Source organism: Sapajus apella, unplaced genomic scaffold (assembly GCF_009761245.1).
Source record: "Sapajus apella isolate SASKATOON/1434 unplaced genomic scaffold, GSC_monkey_1.0 scaffold2, whole genome shotgun sequence".
Classification (NCBI taxonomy): domain Eukaryota; kingdom Metazoa; phylum Chordata; class Mammalia; order Primates; family Cebidae; genus Sapajus; species Sapajus apella.
The window spans coordinates 51583482-51608038 of NW_022436942.1; the positions used below are offsets into that span (position 1 = coordinate 51583482).

Here is a 24557-nt window from a genome sequence, read left to right on the forward strand (position 1 = left end):
TAAAAATATAATAATAAAAAAGTCAAGTACACCTGTAATCCCAGCACTTTGGGACACTGAGGTGGGTGGATCACCTGAGGTCAGAAGCTCGAAACCAGCCTAACCAACATGGAGAAACCCCATCTCTACTGAAAATACAAAATTAGCCAGTGTGGTGGTGCACACCGGTAATCCCAGCTGCTAGGGAGGCTGAGGCAGGAGAATTGCTTGAACCCGGAGGCAGAGGTTGTGGTGAGCTGCGACCCTGCCATTGTACTCCAGCCTGGGCAACAAGAGCGAAACTGCATCTCAATAAAAAACGAAAAAAAAAAAAAAAAAAAAAAAACAGTACAGTGAGTGGCTAAGTGTTCTAAAAAAATAAATAAATAAAAGCAACAATCCATGGAAGAGGTAGACCTTAAAGATGAGTGGGGTTTGATGGGAAGACAGTAAAGGCAGAAAGCAGCATTTCATCACTGACAACTATTTATCAAGCACCTCCATGTGTTTGGCCATTACATTAAAGTTTTGGGGATAAAGAGATGGAAAAGCTTCTTATTGTCTTTCTCCTAAATACTCTGTGTTTGGGAAAGGCTTAAACAGATAGTAAAAGACACAGTGACACACAGAAGCATGCAATACATGGAGCAAGAGTTTCAGGTATTCTAAAAATGCAGGGAACGTATCCCTGGGACAGAGAGTGAGCAGTTTACGTGGATCAAAGGGCTCACTTATGAGAACGACGGCCTTCTCTAAGCCAGGCACTGAATACTATGGCTACAAAGAGCTCAGAGTCAACAAGAGGAACCAGGAACTGTAACACAATGTGTGGAGCAGGTTATGAAAAGAGGGGCACCTCTTCCAGTCAGAGGCGTCAGAGAAGGCTTCCTGGTGGCAGTGAGTAGGAATCACATGCAATTGTGCAGGTGAGGCAGGGAGAGGATGCTTCTGAGCAAAGAAACAGGTTAGAAGATGTACTGGTGTGTAGGGAGAAAGAGGACCTCCAGGTCACTCAGGGTTGCTGTGAGAGCACGAAATGTAAGGCCAGGAGCAGTGAGATGACATGGAAGAGACAGGTGGTGACTGGCTGCCTTAGGGAGCCTGGGCTTGCTATTGAGCAAGGGAAATGTTTTAAGCACCCTTCAGGTTAGGGAGCTGTAAGAATTAGATTCAGGTTGGGCCAAGATTTTAGCTAGCTTCAGATGCCAAACTGAGCAAATCTACCCTCACTGTGAGTTTGCTATGATCACAGTTCTTACAGTTCAGAGAATTACTGTGCTCTAGATATTTGGCTCAATTCAAAGTGGAGCTGCTGAAAAATTTATTAGCATTGGAGTGCATAGGATGCTGTTCATGCATGACTAGCATTTCAAAGGGCTGTAGATTCAAAGTGAGAGGTCTCTGAAGTCCAATTTCAAAACCCAGAGCCTCTCCCCCATTTATCTCCTACTTCCCACCAATCCTGGAATGAGTCTGTAGACCCTGTAGCTTCTCATCATCATTGACATCTTTTCTTCTCTATTATCAACCTTTAAATTCCCTTTGGGTCTTTTCTTTTTCTTTCATCACTTACGATGACCCCTTGGTCAGACTATGGAAATGCAGAGCTGAATCCCATTACGGTCCATCCACAGCCTGCTGTGCCCCAGGCATTGTTTGGGGCATTTTAAAGCATTATCTCATTTAATTCCCCTAGCAACAGTAAAAGGTGAGTGTCTTTTTACATGAAGAATTTGTGGCACAGACAGGATAAATTACTTGCCCAAATTCACACAATTAGTAATGGACAGAGGTTTTTCATGTAAGCTTTTTGAATATGAATTGGAGCACACTCTTCTCTGATTTCCCAAAGCTCTTGGGATAACAATACAAACCTTTGTCATGACCTACAAGGGTTTGGATGGCAATTCCTCTGCTCTCTCACCCTACAACCAAACCCAGACAGTTGGCATCCAGGGCCTGAGGTCCTGGCTACTCTGGTATAGTGTCTCTGGGTTTTGAACAGTTAATTTAGGCTCCTTTACATACAATGAGTTACAAGTCATGTTCTATGAGTTTCTGATCTAAGTTAACAGTTCTTTCTCACCAAGGAGATGATCAGTAAACACACAGACAACAAAGAGCTTCAAGGGAGTAATGATCACCTCCAATAGGTTCTTAGTTGGAATGGACCCATCATAACAGACAGACAAACAGGATAAAAACAGAAGTGTATTAATATGGGTATTTTATACACTTATGGGAGACATCCAGAGAATGAGTTTTCAAAGAGGAGGCTTTAAGTTCCAGTTTATATGTAGCATCTTCAACAAAGAACAATAGATTTTTAGAGAAGTGGCAGGACAACAAGAAAGGACTTTGAGTTTCTGTGAGTAGGCTGGCAGCTTGAGGAAAGGCAAACAAACAGCAGATAAACACTAGTTGGGAAAGCCTGCCAATAGAAATTCCTCTGGTACCGACTCCAGGCTGATGACGATCTAAAGCTGTCTTCAGCCATTAACCTTTTCTTGGGGGAAAAGGTGTGGGTTGGTGGCCAGGATACTTTTTGCCTCTGTAAATCTATGTTTTCCTTTTGGGAAAATGGGGGCAGAGACCTCTCCTGTGTCTGTTTCTTCTTAAGCATCTTTAGCTCAACCATCCTTCATATTTGGAAAAGATATTCTGATCTTTCACAGGCCCTTTCAGAGTAGGTTCAGCTCTGGCCTGGATTCCTCATTTCTCACTATTATCTGAGTTTTTCAGGGTCTCCCACCCTGAGGCCATAGTGGTCTGTGGAAGAAGTCTGCTTCCCTGAATAAAGGCCCTAAAGTTCTATTTGCACAAAGCTCAGTCTTTCTCTGTGTTGAACTTGGCTTTGTTACTGTGAGATTTTCGTGTTGTCAACTATCCTGTCTCCGTCTTGGTTTCCTCATCTGTGCAAAATTAGTCATCCCCAAAGTGTTGTACATCTAAAATTTTAGAATTCTATGAAGAGCTTTACCCACTAGTAGAAAAGAGAATTAACAAATTCATCATGAGGACCCTGTTTGCACTATTGTCCAGTATAATTATTTAAACTTTCTATCTTTGTGGCATTTATAATTACTTATTGTAAATGAAACTGGTGTGAAGGACATACATTTTTAATGCCTTTAATTGTCATCCAAAGGTACTTTCCAGCTAAAAAATTCCATGATTCTAAGTGTGTATCAGTTTCATGTCAGGCAGGATCAGAGGCTTGGTCAATATTATTTTTTCCACAGTGAAATTGTGTAAGGCAGGAGATCTTACTTAAGCTAACAAATGTGTATCCTTCATAATGGAAGAACAAATAAAAGTATAATTTGTGGATTTGCTAATAGTTTCTTCCTGCTAAAAATATTAACCTCTTCTATTCCTTAACAAGAACCTAATACATATAGTTTTAGGTTAAAATGTCTGGGAATTTTTGGTGTCTTAAAGTATTTTATGCAAATTTATTTCTCATCTACAAATTCTATCTCCCTTTTCTGAATGTTCTTGATGCTACATTTTTGTGTATTCATCAACTTGAGATGTTTGGCTCCTTTTTTTTTTTTTTTTAACAAGGTCTCACGCTGTCACCCAGGCTGGAATGTAGTGACATGATCACAGCTCACCACAGCCTCGACCTCCTTATCTTAGGTGATCCTCCCACCTCAACCTCCCAAGTAGCTAGTACTACAGGCACGGACCACCATACCCAGCTAATTTTTGAATTTTTGTGAAGATGGTGTTTTGGTATGTTGCCCAGGCTGGTCTTCAACTCCTGGGCTCAAGTGATCCTCCTGCCATGGCCTCCTAAAAGGCACTGAGATTACAGGCGTGAGCGACAACACCTGATCTTTTCTACTGCTCTCTGACCTCACCAACATTTTCATATTTCCCAAATTACTATTATCTGCAGATAAATCTCCATCAAATATTTCGTTATTTGAAAGAAGTGACACCAATAAGGAATTTACTGTCTGTTTACTTGGACATAAAAAGCTACCCCAAATTAAGACCTGACATTTTCTCATCTCCTTCTTTGCAATAAAAATAAAACTGAAATTATATTGGGATAAGTATAACACATTGTATCTTAGCAACCATTGTCTCAAATTGTTTCTAAATATCAATAGTAAAAGCTCTAATCTGAGTCAATTTTGGAAGGCACTTATATTCCAAAGGGAAATGAATTTTCAAAATGGCATAGTACTCAATGTTGCACATTTTAGTCTCCAGGGCAAGCAGGGAAATGCTAACAAGCTACCTCTTCCAATTTTGCTATTAATGCAAATTGATGTAAAACTACCTGCTGTGGGCGAAATATTCAGCCTCTGCAAATGGTCTCATTCGGAAATTGTCAGTGTCAGGGAAATGGTGTTTCCCTTCCGCAGCTCATTGAAATGGAGATGGCATAAAATGGAGTAAAGGGATCTGCTTTCTAATGAGGCAAAATTAGATTCATTTGAATTGGTGCATGGACTGAAATGAAGGGAAAATCCCACCAGTGCCTATTTTTACCTCCTTAGACAGCCTTTGAGCAGCTAGGCAGAGTAAAACTCCACACATGCTCAAAATTTCCCACATTGATACAGAATTCATGAGGAAATTATTTTCACACTTTAATGGAATGGCTCTATTGCTTACATTATACAATGTAAGGGAAAGAATTACTAAACGCAGAAGCACATTTCCATGTTTCTCATCAACTTAGTTTCTCTGATACAAACGTTAAGAAACTACCCCAACAATTACAGAGCACATTTTGCAACTTTCACTAATTCATAGCATTCACGTGACATCAAGAGCAAAATATCAAAGCAAACACACAGAAAACAAATGAAAGCAAACCTTTATAGCATATCATTCCGTGAAATATACATGTTCTGAAGAGTTGTGATATATGATACTATGAAGCTATAATATATTCCAGTTTCTACAATTTCAGTTCTTTTCAGATTTGGTGTTCATAAAATAACTAGTAAGGAAGTGGTAGAAGAAAGTGAAATTTTTCACAGCAGATTATGTGAAACACAACTAATGAAACCAGCCAAAGTTTCTGAGTTCTTCTTTTCCCCAGCCTTCTCACCAGCCAAGTGAGTTTTTAATTTACATAGAATTTTAAAAAATCATCGATTTAATTCACCTATATTTTAGAATAATAGCATTCTCTGGTTAGTAGTTTTCAGACTTTAAATTTTCAGGACAGTCAAGTTTCCCAAAGCAGTAGAAAGAACTAACAGAGAGTTGCCAAACTGTTAATTTTGCCAATAACAACAATAACAAAAAGCTATCATTGTCATTATTTCAGACAGGAAAGGATATTTCAACACCAAAAATGTAGGAAGTTCATAATGTCAGAACACAAAGGAGCTCTTCCCAAGAAATACAATTTGTTAACTGCAGATAATTTTAAAGGATATACTTATAGTTTTATATAAAGTTAGAAACATTTATAACATTAAAATTTATTTTATACTACAACAAATGTTATGTTCCCTTGGTACAATTTTTTAAAAATTTGATAGCACTAGGTGTATTTCATACTCTGGTATTTGATAGCACCCATGATGAAGAGCACTAAGGTGTAACTTGTTTTTGTGTTACATTTTTATTACTGCCATCATCAAAAATTCTGTTTTATAGATATGAGCAAAAATGAAAATGAAAACACCAGTATCAATACTGTTTTTGTTGTTGTTGTTGTTGTTGTTTTGAGACGGAGTTTCACTCTTGTTGCCCAGTCTGGAGTGCAATGGTTCAATCTGGGCTTACTGCAACCTCCACCTCCCGGGTTCAAGTGATTCTCCTGCCTCAGCCTCCTGAGTAGCTGGGATTACAGGCATGAGCCCCCACACCTGGCTAATTTTTTTTATTTTTAGTAGAGGAGAGGTTCCACCATGTTGATCAGGCTGGTCTGGAACTCCTGACCTCAGGTGATCCACCTGCCTTCGCCTCCCAAATATGCTGGGATTACAGGTGTGAGTCACTGAGCTGGGTCTAACACTGTTTCAATTATTTTGACATAGTCTAGGCAAATCAAGATGCTAAGGAACAGTAGCTCCCACATTCTCAAGTCCTTTCTTTTACCTTGCTAACAAATGGGTAGGTAGAAGACTGGCTGAGTCAGGCCAGGTGGGTGGTGGGGACCCTGCAGGAAGTAAGCTCAGGGCTCTCCCCAGTTACTGCCCCTCACTTTCAGGGCAAAACCATATAGTCTCCTTTCTTACAGAGAGAAGCTGGAAAATTCTACAATAGGTGTTCTATGGGCCAGTAAAAACTCTGGCCCTTCTCACCATTTGGGAACCATTGCTATGCCCCATTTAGTCTTTGAATTCCTGAATTTTGTGTAATCCAGAGGACCCTGAGACTCTAGTGGATGTAGGTTGAATCCACGGCCATCAAAAAGTACCTTCCCCTTGGTAAGTTAAACATAGTAGAAAAAGCACTGGCTTATGGGACAGAAAAGTTGGGTTCAAGTCTCTATTCAACATAGACAATTGACTCTTGAACAATGTGGAAGTTAGGGACATTGACCCTTTGTGTAGTTGAAAATCCAAGTATAACTTTTGACCCTCCACCAAAACTTAACTACTGATAGCCTATTATTAACCAGAAGCCTACTGTTAACATAGTAGATTAACACATATTTTGTATGTTCTATGTATTGTATACTATATTCTTACAAATAAAGTAAGCTAGGGAAAAGACAATGTTATTAACAAAATCATAAGGATGAGAAAATATATTTGCTACTCATTAAGTGGAAATCATAATGGTCTCAACCTCATCATCTTCACATTGAATAGGATGAAGAAGAGGAGGAAGAGGAGGGGTTGGTCTTGCTGTCTCAGGGGCAGTAGAAGTGGAAGAAAATCTGTGTATAAGTAGGCTCACACTGTTTAAACCCTATTGTTTAAGAGTTAACTGTACTTGATTTCATGATGTTTTCTAATGTTTTTCTCATGTTCAGATTGGGGTTGTGGGGAGGAAGACCACACAAAGTGCTGTCAAGAATTCTTGATAGAATTCTCATCATATTCTCTTAAGAGTACACACTACCAATAGGACATCACTACTGATATCAACCTTGATCAACTGGTTGAGATAGTGTTTGCTACATTTCTTCCTTATGAAGTTACTCCTTTTCCCTCTTTCCATACTACTCTTCAGCAGGAAGCCACTTAAGGAATGGGAAGCTATGTTCCACCTCCTTGAGGGTACAGTACCCTCATACATTATTTGAAATTCATTTGCATGAAAGATCTTTCTATGCTCCTCCATCTATTTATTTCTTTGATAATTTATTTAGATCAATATGTTGTCATTAGTTTTTATTTCAACAGTTCTAATGTGTATATAGTAATGGTCTTAATTCGCATTTCCCTTAATGGCTAGTGATACTGAACATATCTTCAAATGCTTGTTTGCCATCTTTGTATCCTCTCTGGTGAACTCTCTGGATGCTTTTTGCCAACTTTCAACTTTATTCTTTTTAATGTTGAGTTTCAGAGTTCTTTATATATTCTAGATACTACTCCTTTGTCAGATGTGTGATTTGCAAATATGTCTCCCAGTCTCTAGCTTGTCTTTTTATCCCCAATAGGTCTTTTGCAGAGTAAAACTTTTAAATTTTAATGAAGTCCAATTTATTATTTTTTTAAATTTTTTTTTTCCCATTTATTTATTTTATTGCATTTTAGGTTTTGGGGTACATGTGAAGAACATGCAAAATTGTTGCATAGGTACACACGTGGCAGTGTGATTTGCTGCCTTCCTCCCCATCACCTACATCTGGCATTTCTCCCCTTGCTATCTCTCCCCAGCTTCCCACCAATTTATTATTTTTTTTATGGATTGTGCTTTTGGAATCACATTTAAGAACTCTTCACCAAGACCGAGGTCCCAAAGACTCCTCTATGTTATCGTCTAAAATTTTATAGTTTTGCATTTTACATTTAAATGTATAATTCACTCTGAGTTAATTTTTGTATAAGGTATGAGATTTAGATTAAGATTTATTTTTGTCTCTGAATACCTAATGAGTCAAGAATATGTTTAAGGAAATGATATCAGTGGAAATGAACTCTAAATCAGATGGGAATAAAATGAAGATGGGGCCAAGTGTGACGGCTCATGCCTGTAATCCTAGCACTTTGAGAGGCCAAGTATGGGGGATACCTTGAGCCCACAAGTTCAAGACCAATCTGGGCATCAAACTGAGACCCCATCTCTACCAAAAGAAAAAAAAATTAGCCTAGTGTGATGGTGCATACTGTGGTCCCAGCTACTCTAGAGGCTGAGGTGGGAGGATCTAAGGTATAAGTTGCAGTGAGCTATGATCATACCACTGCATTCCAGCCTAGGCAACAAAGGGAGACCCTACCACCAAAAAGTAAATAATAAATAAAGATGGAAGAAGGCTTACAGATAATTCTTAAGTGTTAGAGTCCATGCATTAGGTAAAATAAATGTAGCAACAAAGCCAGTCAGCTGATGACTAGGAAAGAGATAGTAGTTGGAGATTTCAGAAAGAAAGCAGGTACTGATGGTGTAAATAAAAAGCCCAATAGTGGCCAATGGGGCGGCTGGCTGAGATGAAGTGGAGTGGGGTGAAGAATTTAAGGAACTGCGATATCAGAGTGTAGAGAGGGCCACCTGTGAATGCTGAGGTCAGAGAATGATGCAGATGTGGGGTGGACAGAAAGCACATTGGTCAGGGGCTCAAGTATTTCTTAAATGAGTAGGAGTGAGCGGAGGTCAAGGAGATGACTGGTCCAAGATGATGGGAAAGGAGCACGAGGACACCCTGTCAGGAGGGAGGGAGAGAAATGCTTCGCAGTCAACAGTGAGAAGCCAGGGGGATGCCTTTTTCTACTTCTCAGCCTTACAGTGCAAGGTGGATGAGAAAGAAAAAACAAAACAAAACAAAACAAAACAAAACAAAATAAAACAAAACAAAAACCTATCCTGTCCAGGAAGAGGCAGTGGGAAGAAAATGTCCTCAGAAGACTTGTAATGTCCATGAAAGCAAACAGGTGAAGGGAATATTTGGAGAAAATGCTGAATGAGCTGATCACAGAACAAGAGGCAGGAGGGCAGTTTCAGGAACTCAGAAATACCAGGAATAGGAAGAAGGCTTTGAGTCAGACTAGACAGCAGAGCTCAAGTGACAGAGCTGGCCTTGGATATCATGAAATTCTGAGGAACACATAGTTGGTAGACTGGGCCTGAAAGTCAAAAGTGGAAGTTCTAAGAGTCCTCGGATCAGAAGAGGGTGAGCTGATGTTCAGGCCTCTAACTGAGATAATTATGTGAAACTGCTTTGTTTATTTTATTATTAATTAAGTAATTAATTAATTTTGAGATGGAGTCTTGCTCTGTTGCCCAGGCTGGATTGCAGTGGCATGATCTCAACTCACGGCAGCCTCCACCTCCCAGGTTCCAGTGATTCTCCTGCCTCAGCCTCCCAAGCAGCTGAGATTCTAGGCATGTGCCACCACGCTTGGCTAATTTTTTGTATTTTTAGTAGAGATGGGGTTTCAACATGTAGACCAGGCTGGTCTCGAACTCCTGAACTCTGGTGATCTGCTCTTGTCAACCTCCCAAAGTGCTAGGATTATAGGCCTGAGCCACCGTGCGCAGCCAAGCACTTTGTTTATAAAGCTGTATCTTAAAAAGCTAGAAATCACTAGCTATAGTTAGGTGGTGAAAGGCATTGCACAAAGTAAATTAATATGTTTGATACTTGTTGTCTAGAAATTACATATTTATATCTACATACATGATAATATTAAAAAATATCCATCGGTGCTGGAGCAGTGGCTCACTGCTGTAGTCCCAGCTACTCTGGAGGCTGAGGTAGGAGAATTGCTTGAGTCAAAGAGTTGGAGGTTACATGAGCTATGAGCATGTCCCTGCGCTCCAGTTGGGGTGACAGAACAAAACTCTGTCTCTAAGAAATAAAAATAAAAATAAAAAATCCATTGGCCTAGACATAATAATTTCATGGTCATATAGACAAACATATAAATACACACATACACGTTAGCCAAAAATGGTAAGTTCAAGCAGCTGTAAAATGCAATCGGACGTTTTCCAGGCTGTGTTTTAAGACCCTGCCTGGCTCAGTTCAATCTGTCTTCTCACTGGTTCCTGCTTCTCTCTTCTTTGTTCTACTTCTAGTTCTCATCATGTTTTGACAGGTGAGGTTGGTCATGCAAAGGGATCCAACAAAAATACAGGAATGCCACCTTTGCCTCCTCATCCAGGACAGAGCCACCCTCCCTTTCCTCCTTGCAACAAGGCAGGCAAAACACACATTCTCCTACCACCCCATTGCGACGCTCAAGCACGAATGGCGGCGGGGCTGTTGTTTTGATCGCAGGGAGGGAATTTTATGCAATCAGTAAGTCACCTGCCCTCTTTGCCCTGGACCAGTTCTCCGCCCAAACCCCTGTGAGCTTCAGTCTTGGATACTTCAAGCTTCAGCCAGCACAAACATGTCACAGCAAGAGGGACAGCGATTGTATTTGCACGCACAATTGGTTTAAGTACAGGCTTTATTTGATCCTTAAAAAAAAGAACAGCTTTGGTATTACATTACAACCAAAGGAATTTAGCCTTTAACCTGCAGTTTCCCTGCTCTCAGGGATACAAAACCTTTTTTCTGATAAGAGGTGAGGCCCAGTGAAATTTTCTTCTTTCCCCTCATTCCCAGAGGTGAGGTAATGAGCTAACAACTTAATTAGACCCTGTTTTATACCAACTGAAATAATAGAAGGGAGTCTTTGGTAACATGGGGAAAAAAAAAACCCCAGAAACTCCAGGCATCATAATACAGAGATATACACAATTAGAAGTAATCAGTATGTGGAAAGATATGTTTATCCTGTAGTTGCTTCACCCTGAGGCCATGCCATTTTTATTTCCCTTCCATTGGGCATAATGGAAAGGACTTGAACGCTCTGCAATGGACTGAATGTGTGTCCCTCCCAAATTCGTATGTTGAAGTTCTAATCCCCAAGTGCCTTTGGGAGGTGGTTAGAGTTAGATGAAGTCATGAGGGTGCAACCTTCATGATGGGATTAGCGCCCCATATAACAGACCCCAGAGAGATATCTTGCCCCTTCTACCATGTGAGGTGACAGTGAGAAGACGACCATCTATGAGGAAGCAGGCCCTCACCAGACAGTAAATCTGTCAACACCTTGATCTTGGACTTCCCAGCCTCCAGGACGGTAAGCAATAAATTTCTGTTGTTTATAATCCACCCAGTCTATGGCATTTTGTTATAGCAGCCTGAAAGCCTGAAGGGACTAGGACATTCTTCCCCACTGTGCAGCTCCACTGAGAGCTTGAGAGCTAGGACTCCAGAGGACACATGAGAGGGAGGGGCTGGCTGGAGAACAAAGGGAGACAGGCTGGGTTTTTGTTTGTTTGTTTTTTAAACAAAGGCCTTATTGTTGTCCACCAAGGAGGAGGATTCTCATATACTAATTTCCAAAAACGGAAAAAAACAAGAACAGCTTTGCACCATCCTCTGAACTCTGTGTCTCTCCAATCATCACATAGCAAGGTTTTTTCTTCCTTTCAGGCAATGGTCTGTGTATTTGTTTTCTATGCTGTGTGACAAATTACCACACACTTAGCAGCTTCAAACAACACATGCTTGTTCTCTCACATGTTCTTTGAGTCAGAAGCCTGAACACAGCTCAGAAGGGCTCTGTCCTTAGGGTCTCACCAGGCGACAATCAAGGTGTTGGCCAAGGCTGGGTTCTCATTATAGGCTTGACCAGGTAAAGATCTCTGTCCATACGCCCTCGGATTGTTGAATTTATTTCTTTGCCTTTCTCTATTGCTGACTTTGAAGAAGTGAGTTGCCGTGAACTCACTTCTTCAAAGTCAGCAAGAGAGAGAGAGAGAGAGAGAGAGAGAGAGAGAGAGAGAGAGACTCTATCCAAGTTTACTAAGAAGATAGAGTTCTACATGAACTAACATAATCATGGGAACGACACCCCATTACCTTCACCATATTCCATTGGTTACAGGCAAGTCTCGTGTCCTGCCTACACTCAAGAGGGTGGGAACCTCAGCAGGTAGAGATTCTGGAAACCACCATAAAGTCCGTCTGTATCTCCCCAGTCTAGAAATTTAAGGGTATAGCCAAGGAGTTCTAGAAGCAACATTTGTAGAAGAATCATAAAATGATGGTAGATGTTTTAAGTCTACATACATATGCACGCACCCTAACCTGCAAATAAAATAAAGGTAGGAGTTTTTCTTAGTGGTCAATGGCATGAGATATTGTAGTCATACCACGTGGCTTTGAATCTGTGATCTATAATGTAGTAGTTACTTAACTTTACTAAGCCTCAGTTCTCACCTTTAAAATGGGGATCATAGTACTTATCTTTGAAGTTGTTATGAGAATTAAGTTAGATAAAGTAGTACCCAAAACACTTAGCACAATACCTGGCATAAAAGTGCTCAAAAAATGATCACAATTGTATCCGGGTAAGATCCTGAGGTGCCTCAAACAAGGTAAAATTTTAGTTTTTAAATGTTATTCATTTAATTAACTAATTAATTTTTGGAGACAAGGTCTCACTCTGTCACTCAGGCTGGAGTGCAGTGATGTGATATGACTCACTGCAGCCTCTTGCTCCTGGGCTTAAGCAATCTTCCCACCTCAGCCTGAGGTACTGCGTAGCTGAGACTATAGGCATGTACCACCATGCCTTGCTAATTTTTTTTTTTTTTTTTTTTTTTTTTTTTTTGGTAAAGCTGGGGTCTCACTATGTTGCCCAGGCTGGTCTCCAACTCCTGGGCTCAACCCATACCTTGGCCTCCCAAAGTGCTGAGACCACAGGGGTGAGCTACCACACTTGGCCCAAGGTATGATGTTCTCTATACACAAATAACTCAATTTTCAAGGTTAGGTTCCCTTCTGAGACCTAAGAGGTTTGACAGCATTTTGGCTCCATACTTCCCTCAAAACCACGGGCTTCTGAGCCTCCTGAATGGCTCTACCAGGATCTCATGCCTACCTTTTCCTACATCTTCATCAGTAAACTTTTGCAATGCTGAGTTCAAAGTCCCTGCAGACCTTCACACTTCATAACAGGAATGCCCTGAAGAAGGCTGGCCTCTTTCCAACTTACCTATGCTTCCACCTATCCTGTCCTTAGGCAGAAACCTAGAGTTCCTAGCTGACTGCCTTAGCACAAGCTTCCTATATGCTAGGCCTGCTTAGACCTTGGAACCTCGCTCCTGAGATGGATTCACTCAATCATTCACTCGCTAAACACCTAGGTGACACTTACCATGTGCCAAGCACAGAGCTAGTTTGGGAGAGAGAAGAGTGGTGAAGGCACAACCCCCTCTTCAAGCAGGCCATTGGCCAAAGGAGAGGCAGACACACACCAACAGAGTAAAGCCAACCCATGACTTTGGACAGGAATATATCAGACATCTTACACCAGTCCCTCAGCCTGTGAAAATGCAGTGTTTAGTTGGGCCCCTTGCTTTCTCCCATGTCTCAGTTCCAACAAGACTCATGCTTCCTGTACAGTCTCACACCACTTGTGCATTCCCAGCTTCCACTACAGTTTTATGCCTCACGTGATAAGCAATTTTTCTGCTAGCTGTTTAGTAAATGTTTAGTACTTACTAAAACATTTCATACACCCTGTTTTCCTTTCTCTGCAGAACGTGTGTGATGGACTCATGGACTCATTCACTGCATCGATCTTGGACACTGCCCAGCTTCCCCACTCTCCCATTTATCCCAAATTGCTGAGGATTTCCTGGCTAAGAACTATCACTTTCCAGAGCTCTTTATTTTCTGTTGTTTGGCTCAGCAGCACAAGCTGATATCCTTTTTAAAATATTGTTTTCACAAAGAAATAAAGTATCTTCTATCCCAGAAGGGTTCTTGTATGCATGTAGGTGAGCACACAGCACAGAGCCGTGCTGCAGTGTGTGTACCTTGTTGTCACTGTCTCTCCTCCAGGAGGAACATCAGACTCCTGTACACCAGGCTTCCCACAGCCCAGGAGGAACACATCCAAGCCTTACCAGTCATTTGCATCTTAGTAAGACTAAAACTAACAAAACTAATAATGAAGCTTAAAATATATTGAAGGGTTACAGCATGCCAAGCATATAGGTATTGTGTTATTTAATTCACAATCACTTTTTGAGCTAGGCACCAGTACCAGCTTTAAGAACTCAGGAAGCTGAGGTGTCAAGATTTTAAGTCATTTGCTCAAGGTCACACAGCTAGTCAGTGTAGTGGGAGACTCAATCCCCCATGCGTCCTATGCAGTGCTGTCGCCCAGGTGTGAAGAGGGATGTGTGGGTCTGAGAACAAAGTTAGCCTGCTTAGTACTTTGTCCAAGATCCACCCTGGCTCTGAGCCCAAGAAACAAGGCAGGATCAGCAGCCACAAAGTCCAACATTCAGCCAGGCTCCCATACTGCAGGGGTCTCTATCACAGCCTGGCTCTGGATATGGGCAAACGAAAGCTAGCAGCAGAGTACCCAGGCTGCCTCTGCGCAGGGATGACTGGGGGGTATTAACAACAAAAGAGAGGCAGAAGACGTGGGGTGGGCTGGCTGGAAGGGACTAGGAAACAGGGACACCTTGCAGATAATGCTCAGGAATGAGGAGTAAGTATCTTTTATTGAACAAAGCTTGTAATGGCATTTCTAACAATGGCAGGACTGACGGCTATAAAAGGCACTCATCAGACACAGTAGACTCGTGTTTACACTGGGAAGGGCTGCTGATCCTTCATAGGCCTTTGAAGCCACCCATGCTCACACAGATTGTAATGCACTAACTATGAAGTAATGTCTTCAAATAAAAGGGAGGAGTTGAAATAGACCTGTCTAGCCAGTTATTTCTCTAAGGCACTTCAAAGAAGCACTTTCTTTGATCATTTTGACTTTCCATCTACAAGAAGTATGAACACATTACTCATAGAAATTACTTAGAGACCTCAGGCTGACGGAGGTTTCAGTTTGACCCATCGCCAGTGAAATGGGAAGGATAAGGTAGGGAAGGGCACACTGGTTCTTGAAAATTCCACCAGGAAGTGACACATGTCCCCTGCTCCCTCACATTTCACTGGCCAAAGCAAGTCACCTGGCTCATCGAACTTCAAGGGGGACAGAGAAGCACCATCCTGCCACGTGCTGAGAAGGAGGGTGGGCAGACACTCATGACCCCGGGAAACAGCACTGATGACTAACACAAAGGCCAAGTAACAAAGAGGTGTTTTTAGGAGGTCAAATGAAGGAGTATATTCTTGGAGACAATAAAGCACTGATGAGCTTTGTTACATCTCCATAGTAATTTCTAAAATGGAATTTTCCCATGAAGGCCTTTAATATGAGCATTATAATTGTTTAAGAAAACAAGGTTTCCTGATTTGACTAAATTATCAAGGAAAAACGTGGAAATTACAAAACTGGAACCAAAGCATTTTTCTCGTGTGTAACTGCAGGATGAAACACTCCATCTGTCATTCTGGATTGTTGGCGGGAAAATCCATCGTAGGACTCTACAAGGGAAAACTACCAAAACGCAGATGGCACCTTTAACCTTTTCTCCCTGGAACTTGCCCATTATCTTGCTTTTTCTCCCAGCAATTTCAGTGCGTTTTACTGTGTATCACCACATCTGGAGCTCCAAATAACCTGCCAATGACTATGTTTCACTCACACACTCACGTGGTACTTCATTCAACAAACATTTATTTTGAGAATCTACTACATGCAGCATACTTCTCAAGACACTAGGGATACAAAGATAAAACATGGTCCTATCTTTAAGGCACTCATTAGCACATTGAGTTGGGGAGAGAAAGCAAGTAAATCAGAAAATTATAGAATATTGCAAAAGTACAGGCTGGTCTGAAGACAGTGAAGTGTCTCAATTGATTTTTCACAGTCAGTTGCCGATCAAGTTCCTTGTCCTACTCTTTCCTTCTCACTACCGTACTTGACTAGACTTTAAGAAAAATAAAGTAGGCTGGGCTTGGTGGCTCACACCTGTAATCCCAGTGCTTTGGGAGACCGAGATGGACGGATCACCTGAGGTCAGGAGTTCGAGACCAGCCAGGCCAATATGGTGAAACCTCATTTCTACTAAAACTACAAAAAAAAAAAAAAATTAGCTGAGCATAGTGGTGCACATGTAATCCCAGCTACTCAGGAGGCTAAGGCAGAACTGCTTGAATCCAGGAGGTGGAGGTTGCAGTGAACCGAGATTGCACCAGATATTATGGGAGAGCTAAAATGGTACTTATAAGGACATCACCTTCCTTGGAAGGGAGTAGTGTCCCTGTAGGGGCCACTCAGTACACAAGGACATGGCTTAGGGTAGTAAAGGTGTTCACTGCACAATTTCAAGGCACACTCATGCCCTTACAGCCTTCTTAGATTTATGTGGATATCACTTAGGTATCTTGAACCACAGTACTCCTATCTGTGCCACCGTTTGAACTATGAACAGGATAGCCATCAGCTAACCAACACTTAGGTCTCTGAAATATGTTCATCATATGCTTACTCTTATTTGTATTAATATGATATAACGACAATCTCTAACTTGCTTAACAAGTTTTTTCAATAATCATTGATTATACGTCTAGTCTGACTAAGACTGTTCTAACCATACTGGAAGTCCTAGATAAATATATACCACTGTCCTTGACCTCAAAAAGCTTTAAAGCCAGATAGGGAAGAGAGACAAAAGCACATAAATTAATTAGAGAATAATTAAATGCTAATCTGCGTAACATTAAGTTTAAATACAATCTGAGTTATGAAGACCCAGAGATCAGCCTTAGATGGAATTTCACCTGGAGCCTAAAGGACATGGAATATTTGGGTAGGCCAGGGGAAAGAAAAATATTAGAATGTATGACTCTGTTAATCTTTGTCCATTACTTCCTGGGCAAAATACCTCAAAGCTCATACCTTGCTGATGCAGAGCAGCAGCTGCCCCTGTTGTCACAGTGAAAAAGGTGGCACAGCTGATAGAGGGTAGGGAACTCTGCTTGTCTCAAGTCACCCTGTGCCATTGTCCCAGGTTCCTCCTGTATAGAGCAATCCTTCCTTCTGCTGTTACCTTGCAGCTGTTAAGAACATAGGCTGGTTCACTAATTCTCCAAATGTGGTCCCCAACCAGCAGCATGAGCATTACTGGGGAACTTGTTAGAAATGCAAATCCTTGACCCCTGCCCCAGACCTAGTGACTCAGATACTCAGGGGCTAAGGTCCAGCAATGTGTGGTTTCCCAATCCCACTAGGAGATTCTGGTGCACACATGTTTGGGAAGAACTGGGCTCTGCAGACACCCTGGCTTCAACTCCTGGCTCTGTTGGCGCTCATCGACTCCATGCCTCAGACAGACAGTTAATCTTGCTAAATCTCAAAATGGTATAACAGTAGTACCCACGCCTATGGGGCTATTGTGAAGAAAAAATGAGTTAATGCATAATGCAAGGCTCTTAGCCTAATTAATCTTTGGTAATTGGTAAGCACTCAATAAATTAGTACCTGACAAGATTTCCCTTTACTTTTTTTGTTATTGTTGTTGAGACAGGGTCTCACTCTGTCATCCAGCCTGGAATGCAGTGGCTCAGTCTTGGCTCACTGGGTGTCGATCTCCTGGGCTCAAGTGATTCTCCCACCTCCACCTTCTGAGCAGCTAGGACTACCGGCACACGCCACCAAGCCTGGTTAATTTTTTGTATTTTTTGTAGAGATGGGGTTTCACCATGTTGCCCAGGTTGACTTTGAACTCCTGAGTTCAAGAAATCCAACTGTCTCAGTCTCCCAGAGTGCTGGAATTACAGGCGTAAGCCACTGGGCCTGACTCATTTTCTTATCATAACATAGTGGGGAAATCTTATCTAAGGATACATTTCTCATTATACCTAAAGATGTATTTCTTTGCGCCTTCTCATCTCCTTCACCACCATCATCTCCAATAGCACGATTCCCATCACTCTCTGGTCTACTAGTCTTTTATTTAATAGCATAAGATTTACCATTTTCATTATTTTTAAGTGTACAGTTCGATGACATTAAGTACATTCACATTGTCATGTTGTCATCACCACTATTGATCCCCAGAACCTTTTTTTATCTTTCCAAACTGAAACCCTGCACCCATTAAGAAGAAATTCCCATTGCTCCTTCCCCTTCTCATCCTTGGAAACCAGCAATCTTCTTTCTTTCTTTCTGTCTCTGTGAATGTGACTACTCTAGATACTTCATAAAAGTAAAATCATATAGTATTTATCCTTTGCGATTGGCTTATTTCATTTAGCGTAGTGTCCTCAAGGTTCATCCATGTTGTAGCACAGGTCAGAATTTTCATCCTTTTTCAGGCTAATGTTCCATTGCACGCATAGACTACATTTGTTTCTCCATTCATCTATACATGGACACTTGGGGTGCTTCTATGTTTTGGCTATTGTGAATAGTGCATCTACAAATATAGGAGTACAAATGTCTCTTGGACTCTTTGCTTGTAATTCTTTTTTTTTTTTTTTTTTTTTTTTTTTTTTGTGAGACAATCTCACTCTGTTGCCGGGGCTGGAATGCAGTGGTCTTGGCTCACTGCAACTTCCACCTCCTGAGTTCAAGCGATTCTCCTGCCTCAGTCCCCCTAGTAGCTGGACCTCCAGGCGCCGGCCACCACGCCCGGCTAATTTTTGTATTTCTAGCAGAGATGGGGTTTCACTGTTTTGACCAAGCTGGACTCAAACTCCTGACCTCAGGCAATCCCGCCGTCTCAGCTTCCCAAAGTGCTGGAATTACAAGCGTGAGCCACCGCGCCCAGCCTCTGCTTGTAATTCTTTTGGGCTTATACCCAGAAGTTGATTGCTGGTCGTTGACCAATCTTGACAGCCCCCATCTTTATGAGAAGCCTTACTTTCCTGCCCCCTCTGTCAAGGTGGCTTACCCTCTGCTACCAGAGAGCAGTACATCCTCTTTCTGCATCCAGGAGAATAAGAGTATCTCATATTCTTCAAAAACTTGAAACTGGGTGAGTAAAGGGCCAGTTTTTTTGTTTGTTTGTTTTCTTTTTGTTTTGTTTTGTTTTTTCTTTCTTCTTTTTTCAAACCCTTGTGTCGAGGGCTGACTTTCAATAGATCGCAGCGAGTGAGCTGCTCTACTACATAAGAAACCCCGACCCAGAAGCAGGTCGTCTACGAATGGTTTAGCGCCAGGTTCCCCACGAACGTGCATTGTGTGATGGGCAAAGGGGCAGCCGCCTTTCCGGCCGCACCCCGTTTCCCAGTACAAGACCAGGGGCACTCCACACCGAACCCTGGTCCCTGTGCGCGGCAGGAGACGCCCCGAGCGGGGCGGAGCAGAAGGCCAGTTTTTGTCTAAAACATACTTACGCCCCTCTAACGTTAGACTCCGTTTCATCAGGCTAAATGGTATTTTTTGTCTGTCTACAAATACAAAGTCCTCAAAGAGAAAACTTCATTTTCTGCCTGACAAGGACCTGAGAGTAAAGGATTATAAGGCAGACTGTCTGCTATGATAATTTATTTTTCTTCCAGTTGTTTCCAACCAAACATACAGTATTATTAACTTTGACTGTGGTCATCACTTTGGCTTCAGGCTTAATTTATTTTGACTAGGAATATTGTCCTCGGAAACACTACAATTTCCTGAAGAGACTGCAAATCAGCAGTCTTGACTAACCTCATACATGGCCGTTATCTTTCATCCGCTTGAAAGATGTACAAAGACAGTATGTCATTGTGAGCCGGGAGGTTTTCTTTAGTGTCTGCCTACTGGCTCAGCTATAAGGTAAGGCAATTAGGTACCCAACATTTATAACAGACATGTTTAACTTCCTTGATATGTCCTGCAGAAGTTAGGCAAACACAAAGATAATAGACTTTAACTAGCAGTTAGGAAATTTAGACTTCAAACCTTTGAGACTGTATAATGGGCAATGTGTTCATTTACTACTTAAAACCATCTTGCTTAAGGTAGAATCATGCCTACCTGTGAGGTCCACAAGAAAAGGGTACTAAGCATCTTTTAATGCAAATCTTTGATGTTGGGCACAGTCAAGAATAAGCAAAACAAATGAGATCCCTCTAGGAGGCAGTGTTGTGTGGTGGAGATGTCTTCATTCAGGTTGGCTAGGTCGCTGTTAGCCTCCACCTCATAACTGGTTATATGACCTTGAGCAAATGACTTAAGTTCTTCACATCTCAGTTTCTTCAGCTGAAAAGTATAGATACTATTAGCAGAGGCAGGCCATTTCCTGTCATTCAAGGATACCTGGTACCTGGAAATTGCCACATTGATTGCTTGAGACAGGGTCTTGCTCTGTTACCCAGGCTGGAGTACAGTGGTGCAATCATAGCTTGCAGCAACTCAAACTCCTGAGTTTAAGGGATCCTCCCACCTCAGCCTCCTGAGTAGCTGGGACTTCAGGTGAGCACCATCATCCCTTGCTAATTGTTTCTTACTTTTTTTTAGAGATGAGGTCTCCTTATGTTACCCAGGCTGGTCTCTAACTCTTGGCCTCAAGTCATTCTCCTGCCTTGGCCTCCCAAAGTGCTGGGATTCCAGGAATGAGCCACTGCATCTGGCCTCTAGGGCCGCTTAAAATAAATGCACCAAAATGTCATTTGAAAAAAAAGAGGATGTTATTGGGACATTTTCTTGAAAAAGGAACTAAAAATTATACCAATTATAAAATTGTCTTACATTTAACCAAATTTAGTTTAAAATTTCAACTGTACAGTTATTCTAAAAAAAATCTCAACAAATAAATTATTTTGGAGGTTTTTGTTAAATCTTTCAAGCAAAATTATGTAATAGCACTGTATATTCTTCATTTCATATTTGACCCCAAAGGAAAACTAATTGGATATGCATTTTGAAAAACTATCTGAGGTTTAATCAAGTGTTCCAAAGACCTCTCCTATTGCTTTGGTATTGGATTCTCCCTTTTGAAGTACTTATCACTGTTCCCATCATTGTTTTCTTCAACTGTTAGCAGGTTGCGTCATGTCAAATCCTTATTTGTCAATGGCTTGCAAGTATTTCTAGTAGCTCTCCTGTATCACTTTCAACAACTTCATGAAATTCTAAATGTTTAGCAAATTGTGCTTTTTCCCTTTGCAGTCCTTCTGCTTTATATTTTCATTGTACAGTTTCATGTTATAATTATTTGACAATTAATGAGACTATGGCCAACAAGGGTGAATGGCCCACTGGTCGGGATATATGATGGATCAAACAGGAATAGACATCTGGATGGAGACTAATTTTAATAAAGGGCCAGCTCAGGACAATTTTTGCTTACCCAACACCTATTAACTACAGAGACGTGGAAAATGAATACTCAGATAGCATAAATCCTCCATTTCTAATTAAATTGTTAAATGCCATGGCTCAGCAGAGTACCATGTAAATAGCATGTGCCTTAGCTGTTCATAAATATTCTCATTATTTACTTAAAAAAACCCACATGTTCACAAAGGTGTTGAAGGCATTTAAATACAAATTGTGATTTAAGCTAAGGAGAATATTTTCCTTAAATTACTCTACTTTTCTATCAGTAAACACAATTGGGGAATAAAGGAATCAGTCACTCCTCAACCCGCCTGTATTCCTTATTCCCTTTTCCCCTTATTTCGTCTTATCTTCTCTCAAAAACACTCACTGCCATCTGACATGCAGAATGTTTGTATATAAAGAAATGTGTGTGTGTTTTAATCTTTCTCCTGCCACTGGAATCTAAATTGCAGAGTCCAAGGATTTCATTTGTTCATTTATGAGTCTCTAACACCAAGAACAAGATCTGACGAATGGCGTGTGTTCAATAAACTTTGTTGAATAAGTGATGAATGGAAGACTCCTTATTCCAGGGCCCAAACGCCCAGGGGCCATCACAGCAATTCCATGGCTAGGGATCCCAATGCACTATGTCCGGAAAGAGCCTCTGATGTGAATAAGAAACACAGTCAGTGGATTCAGTACAAATTCTAAGAAGGGAAGACAGCACAGAGATTCCAAGAAGCACACAAAGGCTGTGTGCACCGTTACTGCAAACTCAGCCCTGATTTGTCTTTGAACTAGCTTCCATTTTAATTCAATTCAGAAGGAATAAAAGGGTCTTCTGTGGGGCAAAGGAAGGAAGTTGGAATTCTCCTTTCCACAAAGAAAAAGATAAGTGTTTTGCATCATGGTGTAGTAGAAAGAACCACCCGTACGGGTCAGAAAACCTGTGTGCTGATCTTAGCTCTGACGTGACTTGGGTCTGTAACTCAGCAAAATCACTTCAAGCTTTCAGGGCTCTGCAGCTTCATCTGTATGACCAGAGGGTGTGACTAGATCAGCATTTCCTAAAACATGGTCCTTGAAGCATGTGGCACCCTAGATCTGCACTCACAGGTAGTCGCTAGACACGTTTGGCTACTGAGTACTTGAAATGTGGCCAGGGTCACATTTTAAAATGTGAAAATTAAACCAATAGACAGGGAAAAAATTAAAGTATCTCACTAATAATTTTTATGTTGATTAATGTTGGAATAATAATCATTTTGTAGTTTGGGTTAAATCCATTAATAAATTTGGGACAGCAGGGGAGGCTGGGCATCTTGGGGGAAAGGGACATATAGGGACTATCAGTACTTTCTGCTCAATTTTGCAGAAAATTGAACCTAGAGCCTCTCTAAAAAGTAAAGCCTATTTATGAATAAATCAAATTTATATAAAAAGTTAGATTTGCCTGTTTCTTTTACTTTTTAAATGTGACAACTGAAACATTGAAAATTATGTAGTTTCAGCTATGGTTGGCAGAATATTTCTACTTGTACATTTGTATTGCTGTTCTATAATCTGAAAGAAGGAAAAATGTTTCTCTGATCAAACACTGCACATCATATCCCCACACTTCACCACCCCTGTCCAATGTCATCACGCTCATTATTAAAGTGTGGATATTGACATGGGTATAGGGTGTGGAAAGACAGACAATGGAGATTTGGACGGGCGATGGGATGGGAGAGGGCTGGATGATGAGAGATCACTTAATGTTTATAAAACATGTTATTTGGGTGATGGATACCCTAGAAGACTTGACTTCACCACTATGCAATCTACGCATGTAACAAAATTACACTCGTACCCCATAAATCTATGCAGAAAACCCAAAATTTGTTGTTTAATACACAGTGTGTATTAATATGCCCAAAGTGTGTTTCATATACAGTGTGGAGAAACATGTTTGATTAGCATTTTCTAGATGCATTTGATAATGGAATCTGTTTTCCACTGATCACCTATTCACACCCTTCAGTTCTGAGGAAGACATTCCGGAAAAGTCTGATCTAGATTCTCTGTAAAGTCTTTTTGGATTCTAATAATTTGTTATATTAAGATTCTAAGGATGTGGAAGGAGGCTATGAGTAGGAGTCTAACATGCCTATTTAGATAGGGAGAGTTTTAAGGAGAAATCATGTTCCTCACCAACACGTCATAGGAGAGGCAGCAGCTGAGTGCTGAAAGGGAAGAAAACTGGGAGACCAGAGCCTGGAATTGAGGGTTTGGGAAGGAAAGCCCAGCTCAGGCCTGGAGGTCTCCTAAGGGAAGTAAACCTGGCTTTCTACTGTGTGGGATGCTGATGCCCTTGAGAAACCAGTGCCACAGGAGCTGCTAAAGTCCTGGACAGGACTCAGAAATGGAAAGCATGACGTTCCAGCAGCAGCAGCAGTATGAGCAACTAGAGGGCTGCAGAAATCCCACTGTTGAGAGAACGCCCTCCATGTCAGTGAGTCAAACCCAGCCAGGGAGGCTGGGCTGCTCCACACTTCCCCCCTCTCACCTCCAGGGAGCAGATGAGGAGAAACCCATAAGGATTTATCTAGCCAGATAAAGCACTGAAGCCACGGCCCGTGGCCTTTGGCTGAGATTTCTATGTGAGTGATAAGAAACCTATTTCTGTGCCTGACATTTCTGCCTGTATTTCCAGACTGGGTGTCCCAACTCAAGTGCTATGTGGCTTAGGATTTCTGGGGTTCCATTATGAATGGCAGCTTCTCCAGGACGAACCTCAGCAATCCTCCTACTGTATTGCTTACTAACTTCTTTGTCCTCTGAAACTGCCAAAGTATTGTTTTATAGAATTGCTTTCTATAAGCTCCAAGTGTGTATTTATTTTGAATTAACATTATTTACAGCTTTATTGAAGAATAAACTTCACCAGCTTAAAGTGTGAATGGTTTTTGGTAAATGACAACAGTCATGCCACCACCACCATGATCACATTTTGGAACTCTGCCATAACCCCAAAATTGTCCTCAGGCCCCTTTGCAGTCAGCCCCTGTCCGTACCTCCAGCCCCAGGAAACATAGACAATCTATTTATTGTCCCTTTCGTTTTGTCTTTTTAGGATTTTCATTAAATATTTTGAGACAGCCAGGTGGGAAGGGGTCCCCAGAGAGACTCCAACCAGCCTGCGCCCTGGGGTGGAGCCTTGGAAAGTTCCTGCCATTTGCAGTGGGAGGAGCCTGGCCTCTCCTTTTGCTGGGC

General features: G+C 41.4%; 1 long non-coding RNA gene across 2 annotated transcripts; it reads left to right on the forward strand.

Moving 5' to 3' along the window:
* Positions 1–320: 320 nt before the first annotated feature.
* Positions 321–14888, forward strand: LOC116564510. Of its 2 annotated transcripts, none has more exons than XR_004274936.1 (3): positions 321–876; positions 4913–5060; positions 13675–14888. It is a non-coding gene; the product is annotated as an uncharacterized LOC116564510 (long non-coding RNA). The 2 variants fall into 2 exon arrangements; XR_004274935.1 differs by having other exon boundaries at positions 4923–5060; positions 13675–14887.
* The last annotated feature ends 9669 nt before the right edge of the window (positions 14889–24557 follow it).